The sequence below is a fragment of the Mixophyes fleayi genome, chromosome 4 (assembly GCF_038048845.1).
Source record: "Mixophyes fleayi isolate aMixFle1 chromosome 4, aMixFle1.hap1, whole genome shotgun sequence".
NCBI classification, from domain to species: Eukaryota; Metazoa; Chordata; class Amphibia; order Anura; family Limnodynastidae; genus Mixophyes; species Mixophyes fleayi.
In genome coordinates, this window is record NC_134405.1 from 330,131,425 (window position 1) to 330,149,102 (window position 17,678).

The 17,678-nt window shown below is 42.3% G+C and overlaps 1 pseudogene; it reads right to left on the reverse strand.

Annotated features, from left to right (window-relative positions):
• Window positions 1–3,014: 3,014 nt before the first annotated feature.
• Window positions 3,015–3,133, reverse strand: LOC142155430 (5S ribosomal RNA; annotated as a pseudogene).
• Between the last annotated feature and the right edge of the window lie 14,545 nt (window positions 3,134–17,678).

Consider the following 17,678-nt stretch of genomic DNA (forward strand, 5'->3'; position numbering starts at 1 on the left):
TCATGCTGGTCAACAGTCTTTGCCAAGTCCTTGGCCCAGGTGCTGTTAACTGCAATCGGGGTCTCCCAGAAGAGATTCACGAGTGTAATTGGAACCGTCTCCGTGGGGTTGCCTCCTCTGCAGTGGATGGAATGGGTACCAGTGTCTCTCTGCTACCCCTAAGGACATGATGCTGGTCGTCAACACTTGGTACCTATCTGTCAAACAACCTGAGCGTAGGAAATTACAGTTCCACAACATACTCTCCCAGTTCAACATCAAAACAGTTAGTGTAACACCTTAGGAGACAGTGTTTCGAACGTTCTTTGTTGCTGTCTCACTATTTGCGTTTCCTCTCAAGGTCTAGAACAGTCTCCATTACAAACTCATCACAAGGAAAGTCAAAAGTATTTTAAAAGATGACAGGTTAAGAGGGAGTTTAGGAGTGATTTTGATAGTGGGGAGGACTAGTAGTCAAAGCTCTCAGCCACTCCAATCTAGTTTCAACCATCATTCTATTCAATTTGTTCTAACTAGTACCATTTTACTCTATATTCCCACTGGTTTGTGGACGATCAAAAGTATGTAACTTACTATCACTGTTCATACATTATAAAGTTATTACCAATAAAAAGAACACCCCATATCACTTTCTATAACTCTAGGGATACCACATCTACTAACAACAACCCTGAGTATGAAACAGCAATATTTTAGAAACATTTCAATAAACCTTTACCCAGATATATTTCATCGGTACACCAGTACATACTTGAGAATCCTGCAAGGTGGCACTTGGATGAAGTGGATTTGTTTTACCTGGAGAAAGTCCATCTGTAGGATGGGTATGGGATGGTTCTATTGGTATTGACTTCCTGACATTTTCTCTCAATCAAGTAAGACAGGACATTGCCTTCCTACCAGCTTGAGAAGAACAGTCTGGTGCATGTTACAACTCACCTGTCCTCGCTCCAGCGCCACGATCCTCTCTTCCTTCCGGGTCGGGGCGGCGCTGTCACATGACAGTCGGGGCGGGGAATTCAAATCTGCAAACTACTAAAGTCCTGCTCTGACGCCTGGACAGCGTCAGAGCAACTTCCTATGTACCCTGACTAGGTGCTTCTCGTGTGTCTCCCGTGTACTAGCTCCTTACAGGCTTTTCAACATTAACTCCTCATTTACCAGACCCAGGCTTGCTGACTACGTATTATCTCCACTCCTCGTGTACCAGACCCAGGCTTTCTGACTACGTATTATCTCCATTCCAAGTGTACCAGACCCCGGCTTGCTGACTACGTATTGTCTCCACTCCAAGTGTACCAGACCCCGGCTTGCTGACTATGTATTCCTCTCCAATCCAAGTGTACCAGACGTCGGCTATCCTGATACTACCTTCCAGTTCCAGTGTTATCGTGGGCTACCTCCTACATCCTTACCTCTAGAGGCAGACCAGTGGGCCGCGACCTGCGATCCTCCGCAGCAAAGCCCATCCCGCCTTGCGGCGGTTCTTGGTGAACACCAGGGGGTTCGTTAGACTCCGCACCACCGGCTGGCCAGCGCTAATCTAGAGTAAGGCAAGTACTCCATATTCGTTACTTACATTGCTACATAATTGTTACAGTGCACACCAGTATGCTCGTACCAGCTTGCACATACCTTCTTTTACACACAATGTACTGCGCTCAATTGCCAAATATGTGGATATACACTGATCAGATGTTATTGAATGATAGATGTAGGTGCATATAACTTGTACTATTGGTGAATATACATCAGAATATAATGAGATTGAAGTGGTCAAGTGTATGACTCAAATTGGGAGAATGGTATAAGGAGGCTATATGAATATGAGACAATACCATTGAAAATAAAATCAAATAAACAGTGAAAATGATGAACAATATGAAAAGTAAAAACCAAGGGTTTAATCAGTGATTGGTCATACACATAGTGAACTAAATAACATAGCTCTGTAACATCATGTGCCAAACAGATTAAAAATAATAAGAAATATGTAAAATTATACCAATAAAAAAGTCAATCATAAAATCCAGCAAAGTTCCAGCGTGAACCCTTTCACAGGGAATCCCAATGAAATTGAAAATAAGCTTCCTATCCAAAACGTCACAATGAGATAAATCCGATAGATGGAAACAAACTTTTGGGGATCAGAGAGCCGGTACTCACACTTCCAGATCACAAAATATATGTGGCAGGGTACCTGACCAAAGACATCAGGATCCGGGGACCGCGGTCCAGATGATATCCAAGCGGCAATTGTGACAGTGAAGCTCGCAAACCATGTGGGTAATGAAACAGAACAGCGGGGAAAAACGGAGTGCGTTCCAGCGTGGAACGCAAAATCCGGATATCCTGTTGTGTCTAGCGGATGTGGGTGTGTCCAACGCGTTTCATCTGCTCTGCAGATTTCTTCAGGGAATGTAGGTAATGGGTTGAGATTGTATAGTCGTTTATATAGTGTAGCCAATAATTGAGTAAATGGATACCCTTGAATTGGTCAGCTGTTAATCGACCATAATGTTAACATTGCCAGCAAATGCTTGTATGATTAAACAAGCATGCTGCAATATAATGAACATAATGTAATATTACAGGTGAACATATATATATATAAAGCTTGCAAAATACAAACAAGGATGACAGCGCTAATAATCTTAATAAAAATATACATTTTACAGGTGAGGAAATGATATTACTTCTGGGTATGTCAATAAATACTGTGGGTATATACAGATAATAGGATGGACAGTATGCCTAATTGAACCAATATTAAACTATACAACAAAAAAACTATTATGTAACTGACATATACCTCTGTTGGAATGCATATATGATGGAATGTCAGCAATTGAAATACAGCAATAAAGTTATAATTTGCAATTGTTCTCATCAATCATCATTTCAATAATAAAACCGTAATGATACAGATATAGATATATATTGTGTATTGGTACATAGGAGATGACGTGCCTTTACACTCAATATCACCGTATTGGGATGTTTCTACTACATGTACTCTACTGTACCGGATGTTCCCGGGAGGTCGCCCAACCCGGTACTAGACCAGCTCCACTCTGCTTGGCTTCCAAGTTCGGTGGGGATTGGGCATTTCCAGGGTGGTATGACCGTAGTCTACATGGAGACACAATACCCAAAGGGACAAAGGTGACATAGGCACTGGATAGTCATCAACTAATAACCAATAATTCACAATATCCTAATGATATGACATCATATTATAATGAGACATCATATTCCATATTAAGTCCTCGTGGTGTTAATGTGTTAAAATAAAAGATCAGTCTGGTTTCTTCCCTGTTAATATTTTTGATTGGGTCTCCCCCTCTCCAGTTGTTGTGTACACACTTAATGCCGAAAAAAGTCAACCCTTTTGGGTCACAATTGTGGGTAGTTTTAAAGTGGCTAGAAAGGTGATGCTTCTCAAAACCATTACGTATATTCCTGACGTGTTCACTAATTCTGACCTTCAGGGGTCTTATTGTGCGGCCGATGTATTGTTTTCCACACGGGCAATTAATGAGGTAGATGACGTTCTTAGTGCTACACGTGATAAAGTCCTTAATCAGAAACTTCCTATTATCATGGGATGAAAAGACCTCAGTAATCCCATGTGTGTTAATTTGTTGGGTGGTACGGCAATTGACACATTTGCCACAGTGATAAAAACCTGATTTCTGTTGAATCTGGGTCAACCAGTTGGTGTGTGTGGTACTATCTTTAATATGATTTTTAACCAGAACTTTCTTCAAGTCTGGAGCTTTCCTGAAGACAATTTTAGGTTTAGCATGAATTAGAGGACCTAAAGTTTCATCCTTTTGTATGATGTGCCAATGTTTATAAATAATGTGCTTTAAAGAATTGGCTTCTTTGGAGTAATCTGAAACAAAATATACCTGGTCATTACCAGTGTTAGTGTTATCTGGAGGAGTCGGTGGTATTGATGTTTTGTACCTCAATAGTTAATCCCGATCGGTACTAAGAAGTTTGTTAAATGCTGTATTGATAGTGTGATGATCGTATTGTTTCTCCTGAAAATAAGATTTCAATTCAGTCCCCTGAGTGATGTAATCCTGTATGTTAGTGCAATTACGTCTAATCCTTGTAAATTGGCTGAATGGTATGCTCTTGAGCCACTGCGGATGGTGGTGACTGGTCGAAAGAATGTAACTATTGACATCTACTTGTTTCCTATAAGTTTTGGTTGCCAAGCAATTGTTTTGTATGAAAATTTCTAAATCAAGAAATTCTACAGATGATTGGCTGTGATTGGCAGTAAATTGAAGACCGTATTGATTATCATTGATATGACTCAGAAATTGTAGAAGGGTAATACAAATCTCATATATTAACTAATTTATGTGTGTGTACAATTTAATACAATACAAAGAAAAACAAAACAAAACATTGATTTGTCGGTTGTCATGTAAAACCCTGCTGCCCATTTGACAGCTATGTCCGCCCTTTTGTTAAAGTCATGTACATTCATGTGTGTAAGTGTTAACTTAAATAACAGCTACTTCAGTTGGTAACTGTGTCACTGTCACAAGTCCTTCATGTAATGTGAGTGTTCTACTTATGTATTGCCATTGTCATAAAAGTTCATCAGTCACCTCAACGTCGCCCCCTATCCTGGGAAAATACTGAAAACCATTGTATATCAATCGAGTTACCCAATTCACATGCCATTTTCAATCCCACAAGTTCAGCTACTTGACTAAGTGAGGAGGGCAAAGGGGTCATATTCTATAACACTTCTATAACACTTTGCCAATTATAACAATATCCAGTACATGTTTTTCTGACTATATAAAAAAATAAAACATGAAAATGTTACATTTTCTAAAGGGTTTCACTTGTGTCGAGTCTTGTGGCAAAAAATTTTACTCCAATGTTCTACAGAGAGATGCATATCTGTATGTCGACCTAATTTACCTTCAGCGAGTCTCCTGTCTCCTTCCACCCTTTGTGCATCTCGAGGCACACTTTGCACAAGAGACATGAAGGCAGATACCACATGCAATCTATAAAACATGAATCATATTTCCACAACACAAAAATCCTCTGCTTAATAATCAGCAGCTTCTATAAAAATAAAAACCCTTAACTACCTTTGTGACTATGAAAAACAAATAATGAGGTGATTCACGCGCTCCAAATATTCCCCACATAAGAATGTGATTGACACACATAAATTGAATAAACTTTATACTTAAATTTAATGTATACTTCTAAGTTTCTATGTTGATAGTGAACATCCAAAACAGATCATATAAACATAAAATAAGTAATATAGTGTAATAACATCAAGATAACAGCAATTAAAAAATACAATGTGAATATTATCCCCCCAGCATCTGATATATCCTCCTCTGCCGACATGGCGACTTTTGATCTCAAAATGGCCAGAACCTTGGTGCTATTCTGCAGCTTATGAACTCAAACAAAGGAGGAGCTCCCAACAAAAAATTACTTTCAAGTACTGGAGACTAGACTCCATCAGACTCATCTGGCCTCCAGATTGTCCATACTAGAAGCCCACAGGGAGGAATCGGAGGACTGCCAGGAAGAACTGGAGTGACAGGCGCAGGAATTCCAAATGTTCCACACCAGGGTAGATGACATAGGTAATAGAGGTTGCGGCAGTCCCAAAGACATCTCGCTCCATGAACTGGTCCCATTTTTTCCAAACTCTTTAATGAAATTTTGGCCCATGGCCCATCTGAGTTAATCCACTTTGACAAAGTTCATAAAACCACTGGGAGCTCAGTCCGATCGCCCGAGAGACATTATCTGTTGCCTCCATTATTACACGCAAAAGGAGGTAGGAAGAGGCCGAGTCCCATTGGGGTAAAATCGGATCAACCCGGTCTGTCATGAGTGAGCCCGACCGAGGATATCGGTTCAGTGGTACTGTTATTAAATTTCACCAAGTGGACAGATCTGGTAGTACATGTGTCCCAGGAGGGAGGAGGAGGAGGTTGTCACAGGAAGCTTGGATCAGCTAAAGCCACTGTGACATCACAAAGTAGTGCAGGAGGTTAAACAGGGAAGATCTGACCCTCATCTAAATACAAGGGGCGGATTTTAAGATGTTTGTGGATGTGACATGAGGCACCTAACCCCTCAGACTTGCTGTCAGGGAAACCACAGGGGGGCCTTTGTTAAAAACACACTCCATACCACACCCCGCTCACCACCCCTATGCTGTTATTACCAATGACTGTGGACTGTTGAAGAGGGGGGTGGGCCAAAGGGACAGAGGAGTAAAAACACGGGACCCGGGAGAAGGGAGGTGTATGTGAGCCAGGATTTTTCAAGATGAAGGAACTCTGACAGGGAGAAGGTTATCGACCTCTACCAGGGGACAAATACTGGTTGGACATTTCTATCCCAGTGAGAAAGTTTGTTGGACCCATACTCCATCGGGAGTTACCTGTGATTCAGAGGAAACTGGTCAGCCTACTTGGTGTAGGGAGACTGGTACTCTGGGTCCCATTAAGCTAGTGGAGAGTTGGCCGAGTGGCCGAGATCAGCAAGATTGGAGGACAACTACTTGAGACCGGCCCACTGGCCATCCTGTGGAATAACTTTGGGACTCATTTATGGCCTGACTTGCTCTCCTATGTGCTGTTTGTGTAATTTATTGCCACTGGTTATTAGCTAACATTCTTGTATATTTGGTGGGAGGAGTATTTCTCCTTTGTGGAGCACTGTTTTTGCATTTACTCTGTGTGAACACTTGTGTGAATGAAAGGATCATTATCTCTTTCTTGCCTCCTTACATGTGTGATTCCGTGAACCTAGAGGGCCATTCAAAATGTCCAGCTCACGGAGTGGCAGGACTATTTTGCAAGATTGGGAGGCCCATAATTGTGTCCTCCGTGGCAAACTAATCCAACTGGGCTCTTGCATGAAAAAACAAAGGGAAGCCCTTAAAAATCAGCTTATCCAAAAAATAATTAACCTACAATCCAAACACAAAGCCTCTCTGTCCCCCGAGGCACTTGTGGAGTTGACTGAATCTAAGATGGCTTTGAATAAACTTCTATACAACAGAATAAAATTGGATTTTCGAAAATGTTGCAACCGGTACTTTCAGTGGGGTAACAAACCCGGTTCCATGTTCGCGAAGGCCTTAAGGTCGCAATGAGCCAAAACATTCACAGCTATTGTTACCAAATGACAAAGGCAAAGAATGCCAGCTCACCTCTGACATAGCGGCAGCATTCCACTCCTATTATTCCCAACTCTACAATATCTCGGGTAAGGCCCCCTGGGCAGACTTAACTGATAGGAGCCCCCTGATATTCACCTACTTGCAGGAGTTCGGATTTTCCACTGTCTCAGATGTAGACATAACCCTGTTGAAACAACCCTTCACCCATGGTGAATTAGCGGATGCGATCAAATCTACCCCTTCTGGTAAAAGCCCTGGCATTGACAGTGTTTCAATTTCTTATTATAAAGCATTTAAACATAAGCTCATACCCCTGCTGGTGCCAGCCTCCAACGTTGTTTCAGAGGACACCCCCTTCTCCAAGCAATCCATAGAAGAGCATACCACAGTGACACCTAAAGAAAGCAAGGACCTATCTCAGTGCCGATTTACCGGCCGATATTCTTGCTTAATGCGGACATTACATTTGTCTGCAAAACTCATTGCCAATTGACTGAAATTCATGCTTCCGGGAGTAATACAGTCCAACCAAGTGGGATTTATCTCAGGCCGTGAGGCAAGGGATAATACAACTAGGGTTATCGATCTGGTCCACTCAACACTGTGTTCTAATACCCAACGCTGTGTTCTAATACCCCATCCTTGCTGTTATCCACCGATACCGAAAAAGCCTTTGACCGTATTGACTGGTCATTTCTGCGTTGTATGCTATCCCATATAGTCCTAGGTCCGTTGGGTCTCCATCACAATTTGGCTCTCTACCGCACCCTATAGCTCGTATAAAAATTAATGCGACACTCTCGGAGGCAGTTTTGATTGGTAATGGCACAGACAGGAATGTCCAGTCTCCCAGCTTATTTTTGTGCTCTGTATGGAAGCCCTGGCCAGGTCCATTAGAGCCAACCCTTATATTTCAGGAGTGCGAGTAGGGAAGGTGGTATATAAATTAGCACTTTTGTGGACGATCTCCTCGCCGTGGTCACCAATCCATTTAATGCCTGTTTTGGGTCTTTTTACAGTGTAAAAGACCCCAAACAAGCATTACATCACTGGGGCGTGACCAAAATGACGTGAATCGCGAAGCCCCGCCCCCTCCACCCGTACATTCCGGCTCTAATTTTATTGAAGTGGGCAGATGCGGGAGAATTGCCAGCTCTCCCCGGGACATTCCGGGAGAGTTTTCAAGTATGTCCTAACTATCACTTTCTCCTACAAGCTGCAATGATCCTGAGGAAAAGAAAATAAATCTTCTTGTGGACCTTGCCTACTTTTATAATACTTATTAAACCTTGTAGCACATGCTTTTGAAATTCTTCTCTTGTTTTCTCAAAATATTGATTTTGTTTTATGTATCCACAATCTGTATAGGGGAAATAAAACTAGCATTTCACATCCACTGATATTAAAGGCTGTGTATTACTGACTGAATAATACAGAAATAACTGAAGGGTTTGTATGGGGCTAAATACGCCCACCATGCCCTTTCAACTGAACAGGCAATGACCTGCTCTGTAGCAATACACATGGAGGGAGCAGGGTGACATCATTGTAGATGGTATTGTGGAAGTCTCATTGGGACACCCCCTCATGATGTGTGAGGGGCTTCATTTGTAGTAATGTACTTAGCAGCTGCAGAGTCCATTTAACGCCAAATAATGTATTTTATCTTTTTCTTTGGGCTCATCTGCAAATGGAAATTTGAAGTTTAAGGTCCTTTAACCTTATTTTTTGCTTTGCTTACTAATTTTGTTCCAGTCAAATTTGTTCCTCTATCTTCAACTTGTTTGTTCCCCGCTGCTCTTTCAGCAAAGGGACAGCTACTTACTGACAATGGTGTGGACACAACACAAGGGGACTTCACTGGTTAAAGGCACTCTGAGTAAAGCAACTTTACATTTATAAGGAAATCTGGATTAAGATCTATTCTGACAATACATTTGTAGAGTTATCATTCACTGGTCTCTTCTACTTTAAAAAAGCTGTGGTTTTTGTTTGTTTTTTACTGTAGAAATAATTTTTCAAAAGCTCCATTGACTGCATGACTGTAAAAAATAAATAAATAAATAATAAAATTTATATTTTACGTTGTTTTTGCCAACCTGATTCCTCATGCAGGATAATTGGAGTCTCCTTTTCCTCCTCCATGACTACATACACAATAGGTTAATTCCTCCTTATCCAGATTCAGAACAGGAAAAGACCAGGGGCCTGATTCATCTAGCTACGGATCCTTATCTTTCCGAATTGTAAGTTGCGTAGTGAAGCAGACAGATACGCTATACAAATAAGCAGCTTAAAGTTGAAAAACACACGCACCTGCGGTCCTTTAGGCAGCGTAGAACAATAAGCAACGGATCCCAAGCAATTTACTCAGTTCACTGGCTCCTCTACGTTCACTTCAGCTACGTTAAGCTAAGCAATGTATACGTCACGGCCAATGTGGGAGGTCCGACGAGTTTGTTTACATATATCAAAACACAATCCTGTGAGTATTTTTACAATACAGCTGTAACCTAATTATTCCGTATCAAGTTTAACATACTTGGTACACTTTAAACAATGATTTTGGATTGCTTTTAATTAGGGTAATCAACACTTTCCCTAAAAGACAGATTGCATAAGGGCTTTGTGTAGTTTGGAGTTAAAGTGGCCGTATAGTATGGAAAATGTATGTACATCGCTCGATTAAAAACAAATGTCTAAAGATTCGCTAAAAATGTATGTAGTTTTATAATTCCATCTGGATCGTTATTAAAAGGCATAACGTACTCTTCTTCCATAAGCAATACACACACATAGTAGAGTGCATACAATCTCCACACAGATAAAGGGTGTGAGTCTGGATTCAAACTCATGATTGCCTTTTTTGGAAGGCGGAGTAGCTAACCACTAACACAAACTGCAATTTGAAAAAACAGGGAGAAGAGCAACAATACAGCATGTGTGCTACAGAGGAAAGTGCTAGTTATTAGTATTCATTATTAATACAAAATACATACAAAATAGGAACCTCACAGGTAGCTTAGTGGTTAGCACTTTGGACTCACAAAACTGCCGTCATGAGTTCAAATGCCCATAGCATCTGTGCACAGATTGTGGACATTAATCTAAGAAATACCTCAGGAACTTGCCCCAAACTATTCTTTTATGTCTTAACTTTGTCCTACACGCTCAACCACAATGTCAAATATTTAACATGTATCTACCACTCTACTTCAACTTTATTATGGCAAGTTCCTTTTTTCATGGCTGACAATGTTAATGTTTGAACTTTCCAAAAGCGTCATGGCCCACAGTTCATATGCACATTATTACGTGCATGCTGCCATTTATTACTAGGAATGGCCTAAGAGGGGGGAGGGAGAGTGGATTTGTAGGGGACAGGCTCCTTGAAGTTAAATGCAACATTGCCAGGAAACCTGGAAATCTACGGCTTACAGGTTATGTGATGTACTCAGCTTTACCCAAACAGAACGCTGACCACAGTCGAGTGCAGGGGCGGATTGGCAATGTAACCTACAGGGAAAAATCACGGTAGGCCGACTAGTGTCTTTTTAGGGGTTAAAAAAAAAATTATGTGTAGCAGGGGAGGGGGAAAGGCAGTGTGGTACTAGGTGGCTGGCCCCTCCTCCGGGACCAGCCACCTACCTTAATGTGGCCACGGATAATCGTCTCTCCCCCCTCTGTGGCTGCAGTCTCCTACACAGGTCACATGACAGCTGCTGTCCCATGTGTGCAGTGAGGGAAGTCTGCAAAAGGAACAAGGCAAGTGTATGTCTGCTAAAGTGTGTGTGTGTCTCTTTGCTATAAAGTGTGTGTGTGTATGTGACTCCCTCTGCTAAATAGTGTGTGTGTGACTCTCTCTGCTAAAGAGTGTGTGTGTGTGTGTGTGTGTGTGTCTATATTAGGGAATTTAGACTGTAAGCTCCAATGGGGCAGGGACTGATGTGAATGGGTTCTCTGTACAGCGCTGCGGAATTAGTGGCGCTATATAAATAAATGATGATGATGATGTGTCACTGCTAAAGTGTGTGTCTCTTTGCTATAAAGTGTGTGTGTGTGTGTGTGTGTCACTCTGCTAAAGTGTGTATGTGTCTCTGCTAAAGTGTGTGTGTGTGTGTGTGTGTGTGTGTGTGTGTGTGTCTGTCACTCTGCTAAAGTGTGTGTGTGTCTGTCTCTGCTAAAGTGTGTGTGTGAGGGGTGCTACTAAAGAGTGTGTAGGATAGGAGGAACACTACTAAAGGGTGTGTAGGATAGGAGGGGGACTACTAAAGGGTGTGTAGTATAGGAGGGGGGCTACTAAAGGGTGTGTAGGATAGGAGGGGGACTACTAAAGGGTGTGTAGGATAGGAGAGGAGCTGCTAAAGGTTGGAATGGGAGGGTCTTAATATATTGTGTGGTATGAGGGAAGGGAGGGGGGCTGTCTTAATAGTTCATGGGTAGGAGGTAGGGTATTAATTTAATGGTGGAATTTATGTTGGGGCTAATTATTTAATGTGTACTAATATTTGTGGGGTCATGGTGGGGCAATTTAATTTATTGGTGGGACAATTTCATTTAATACTGGGGCCTATTACATTAATATGGAGTGAAGGGACCTTTAATGCTGGGATGGTTTGGGGCTATTAAAGGAATGTGGGGCTGAGTTTGGGAAGGAGAGCTATTTATTAAATGTGAATATTAATTATTTAATGCCGTGATGTTTTTGGAAAATGGTTATATTAAATGTAAATGCTATTAGTTTATTGCTGGGGCTGTTTGGAGGGAGGGAAATAGGCCTAATTATTAAATGTGGTGCTATTGATTAAATGCCAGGGATGGTTGGAGTTTTCTAACTTTCATTTACCTATTTTTTTTTTTCATATAGGGCCTCCAACATTCCAGGATCCAGACAAGCAGCAACTGATCCAACAGCCTCAGGTAGTGACAGTGACAAGAACAGGTAGGAGAAAGGAGGACAGTCTGCCAACTGTCCTGAATCTGGTGGGACAGACCAGAATTTCGGTGACTGTCTCGCTTAGGATTTGGTCCTACTGAAAGGACAGTTGTGAGGTATGTCCCACTTTACACTGTACTACTTGTGAAAGCAGAGCTGCGTGTACCTAACAGTAGTGCACACAGTTTTGCCTATTTATTTGTCATATATGATAACACCCCCTGACTTAAGTGCCCCGTGCCCCGGGCCCCCCGGAGCCTTATTCCAGCTCTAGCGATACTTTAGTGGTTCTCGCCTTGATTCCATTGCCTCCTTCTACCTTGCATTGGTCCCATTCTCAGATCACTTTGTTGAACATATGGCCAGCCCCTATTGTACTGACAATATAATTAAACCTGCCTCCTTTAAACTTACTATATCACCAGCAAACCCTTGGAATAGCTTATGCCATTGTCTGCCAACCCTCCCTGCACTGTTATTAAATCAAACCACCACCAATCACTGGGCACATTTAGGGCTCATACACAATTGTTACCAAAGAAGTAGGACAGCGTGGTGGCGAAGTGGTTAGCACTTCTGCCTCACAGCACTGGGGTCATGAGTTCAATTCCCAACCATGGCCTTATCTGTGTGGCATTTGTAGGTTCTCCCTGTGTTTGCGTGGGTTTCCTCAGGGTGCTCCGGTTTCCTCCCACACTCCAAAAAGATACTAGTAGGTTAATCGTCTGCTATCAAAAATGGACCCTAGTCTGTGTGTCTGTGTGTGTGTACGTACATTAGGGAATTTAGACTGTAAGCTCTAATGGAGCAGGGACTGATGTGAATGAGTTCTCTGCACAGCGCTGCGGAATCAGTGGCGCTATATAAATAAATGATGATGAAAGAAGTGTTTTCTTGCAGATGCTTGAAGCATTTTACCTTTCTGGTGATCACACTGGATAGCCATTTATTAGAAGGATTATTATTAATGCATTTTGTGATACACACAGTACACATTTTTAAATATTAAAGAGAGAGATTTGACTGGTAGTTACAGCTCATGATGTCAGGGAAAGATGCATCAGTGCGGTGAGGTGCACATATGCTGCTCTGGCAGACTGATCAAATAGGATTCTGCCAACATGTTTCCTAATAGTTAAACTTATTAAACAAAGTCAGATATGTTTCTATGAAGGGAATTTTGGAAGAATGTGTTAGTAGGTAACTAAAGAAGTTTGAGAACAGAGGCATAAACCAGATAATGTAAAAGGATTCATGTATTTTTATAACACAAGATTGGCAGCTTTTTCCCTGCTTTGCTTTAGAAATGACCCACTGTGTCTTAAGTCATCACATCTAGGTTTTCGTAAATGTTACTACAACTGAATTCCAGTAGTTCTAAATCCCGCCTACTTTTGTGTTGGTCCCACCCACAGTTAATTTGGACCCGGCCACATGAGGCCACTTCAAGATTTTTTTCCAGGGCCACTTTAAGTTCCCAATCCGCCCCTGCCTGTCACACAAACTAACCCCCCCCTCTTACCTTGTGCCCTCCGCGGCGCGCTATGTAGTCTCTCCTAACACATGGTGCTCGTCCCATGTGACATCTCCAGAGCCATTCATAGAAGAGAGGGGAGGAGGGGAGGCGCGGCCACACCAGGAAGTAAGTGTAGTGCCGACCCCACCGCCCAGCACACAGACTGTCATGCCGAATTCTGGCATGACAGTCTGTGTGCTGAGCGATGGGGCCGGCCAGCTAGTAACCGGCCCATCTGGCCATCGGCCCTTCTGGCATTTGCCAGAAGATGGCCTGTCACTGACAGGGGATCTATATGTGTGACAGGGGATCTATATGTGTGACAGGGGAGCTATTTGTGCGACAGGGGAGCTATTTGTGTGACAGGGGAGCTATTTGTGTGACAGGGGATCTATATAAGTGACAGGGGATCTATATGAGTGACAGGGGATCTATATGTGTGACAGGGGATCTATATGTGTGACAGGGGAGCTATATGAGTGACAGTGGAGCTATTTGTGTGACAGGGGAGCTATTTGTGTGACAGTGGAGCTATTTGTGTGACAGGGGATCTATATGTGTGACGGGATCTATATGAGTGACAGGGGATCTATATGTGTGACAGGGGATCTATATGAGTGACAGGGGATCTATATGTGTGACAGGAAATATATATATATGTGTGACAGGGGAGCTATTTGTGTGACAGGGGATCTATATGAGTGACAGGGGATCTATATGTGTGACAGGAGATCTATATGTGTGACAGGGGAACTATATGTGTGACAGGGGAGCTATTTGTGTGACAGGGGATCTATATGAGTGACAGGGGATCTATATGTGTGACAGGGGATCTATATAAGTGACAGGGGATCTATATGAGTGACAGGGGATCTATATGTGTGACAGGGGATCTATATGTGTGACAGGGGAGCTATTTGTGTGACAGTGGAGCTATTTGTGTGACAGGGGAGCTATTTGTGTGACAGGGAATGATTATAGTGTAACAAAAAATAACACAGAATTTACTGACAGGCGCCAATAAAAATGGGATCGACAAAGTTAAAAAATATATAAATCAAGCTCTGAATGACAATGAATACAAATAACCAAAAAAATAACCCCCAAAAAAAATATCCAAAGAATGACCTTTATTATAGTGTGTATGTGTGTAACAGTATAACTATAGTATGTGTGTGTGGGCCGGCGTATGACCATAATGTGTGTGTGTGTGAGGGCCGGTGTATGACAATGATGTGTCTATGGGTAGCTCTTAATATAATATGGGAGGTAGGCTGTTAATCTAATAGGGAATTGCAGGTGGGGGCTAATTATTGGGTGCTATTCAATTTGTGGGGTGATGGTGGGGGCAATTTAATAGTGGGGCCTATCAATTTCAGATGGGGTGATTGCATTTTTAATTTAATGCTGGGGTGCTTTGGAGAGAGGGAAATAGTTTTATTTATTAAATGGGAATACTATTTAATGTCAGGGCTAGTTGGAGGGAAATAGATGTATTTATCAAATGTGAATACTAGCATTTTAATGTTGTGGCTGCAGTGAGGCCTAATTTTAAAACATGGATGCTATATTGATTTAACACCAGGGCTAAATTTCATCTACTCATTTTTTTCTCCAAATAGGGCATCCAACATTCCAGGATCCAGACAAGCAGCAACTGATCTAAAGACACCAGCAGCCACAAGTGGTGACCATGACAAGACAGGTAGGAGAGACCAGGACAGTCTGCCAACTGTTCTGAATTTGGTGGGTGACTGTCCCACTTAGTCAGGATTTGGTCTGACTACAAGGACAGTTGGGAGATATGTCCTGCTTCACACTGTACTGCTTGTTAAGGCAGAACTGCATGCACCTAACAGTAGTGCACACAGTATTGCCTTTGTATTTGTAAAAAATTTGTCTAATAGCCAAATTACATCATAGGAGCCCCCCTGACTTAAGTGCCCGAGCCCCCCGAGCCTTAATCCAGTTGGTCAGCAGGAGGATCTGTGCTCCGTCCCGGACAGGGCACAGACTGCAGAGCAAGCCGAGGAGCTCTAAGTCTCACGAGATTTATTAATCTCATGAGACTAAGAGCTTCCCTGCTCACTCTACAGGAATGTCAGCAGCATCAGAAGCATAGATAAGTACAGTGGGCTGGGGGTGTCATAATGTATCTGGGGGGTGGGCGTAATGTGGATGGGGAGGGTCTGATAAATGTAATGTTTTATTTTAATCTATCAACGCACCATTTTGACCACGCCCCCAGCATAATGTAGCTACGCCTTTGGCGGCACTGCCACTGCACTGCGGCACACATTTTTTTTCCTGCTAATCAACAGAGGTGGGCCTGTGTGCTTTAAATGCCAGGGCTGATTTTTAGTCCCAGTCCGGCCCTGCCTGGAGATGAAATAGCAGATGGGGTTAGAGCAGAAACAAATATGTAACTTTTTATATTATTTCATTACACTGAGAGGTAATACGGGTCTTCTTAGACCTGGGAGTAGGTGTGGATGAAGCTCCCAAAACTCTGTTGCCACAATGTAGTTAAAATATAACTAATAAAATTGTAAATCACAGATAATTTCACATGACGACATGGGAAAACCCCTACAGTATAAATAGACCTTGCGTGTTTATATTTCATTCTGCAGTGGATGGTTAAGGGTTTCTTGTTTTGCCAAGTTGGATCCGGCTGCAATATTTTACGGTCATTGTGACTGAAGAAAAATGTTTTGTTTTTTTGTTTTTCAAAGCACATTTGGAATATTTTTTGTTATTTTGCAGACAAATGTTTTCCAACACGTTGGTTTTTAGTTATCAGACTCCTTCTGATACAGATATACACCAAGATGTTGCCAGGATGAAATTAAAGAATGTTTATATTGTGACATTCAGCATTAAATTTGATAAAACAAACTCCTTCATATCTATTGTAATCCTGTTGACACCTCTAATACTAGTAGAGCGTCCAGATGTGCAACAATGAATTAGTAGACTCTCCACATAATCTGATAGTTTGTGAAGCCAGAATATTGGCAAAAGCCTTCTATAAAATTCAGTCCTGAATGATCACTGAATCCGCACTGTGTGGATAACGATGGATGTATGGTGCCCCATATGGTCACTAACTCACGTACCCACCATCATCCGGTTTGAGATGAACAGCTTTTCACACAAGTCCGTTCAAACTGTTGACATCGCCGATAGAACTCCTGGCCCCCAGGTGATCAGGACTCTTCAGCAAAGGTAATTATTAGATACACTCCATTAGAAAATGTATCTAACCAATGTTATAGAGGATAGATGTTATATTTGAAGAATAGATTGTTGGGGGGGGGGGCTGTTTTGCACATATAAACCACTCCCCTATCACATAACAAAATCCAAATGAGTTATATAATACTTTAAATGAAAGCATCAACGGGGAGTAAGATTTATAATTTTGTAACCTTGACTCTTTGTCAAATGCTGTTTTTAGGAGTGATATCGGGAGTCCTGCTGGTCAATGTGTATGTAGGATCCGTCAGCATCATATATAAACCTCCTGGAACACAGATTTACATATAACACAATAACACCAATATCAAGATTTACTAAGCTGCGGGTTTGAAAAAGTGGGGATGTTGCCTATAGCAACCAATCTGTCACGACTGATAGTGGGTGTATGACTGATAGTGGGTACCTGCTGTTGTTGGCGCAACTCAGAGGAAGGCGCGGAGTCTAACGTGCCCCTGGTATTCACCAGGAACCCCCGCAAGGAAGTATGGACTCCGCTGCAGGGACACGCAGGTCGCGGTCCTTCCTCGAGTCCACAGCGAGATACAAGGGGGTGTCAGACAGGCCGGTTCAGCAACGTTCAGGTAGAGGAGGTACAAAGGGAAATCCAGAAGAATGGTGAGGCAAGCCGAGTCGGTAACTTTCAGGGAGCGCAGTACAAAGGCAGAATCCAGATAGGGGTGGTCAAACGGTCCGGGTCAAAGGGTCACAAGCAGCACGAGGAATGTCAGGAACAATACAGCAACTGGTACACACAAACGCTGGAGACA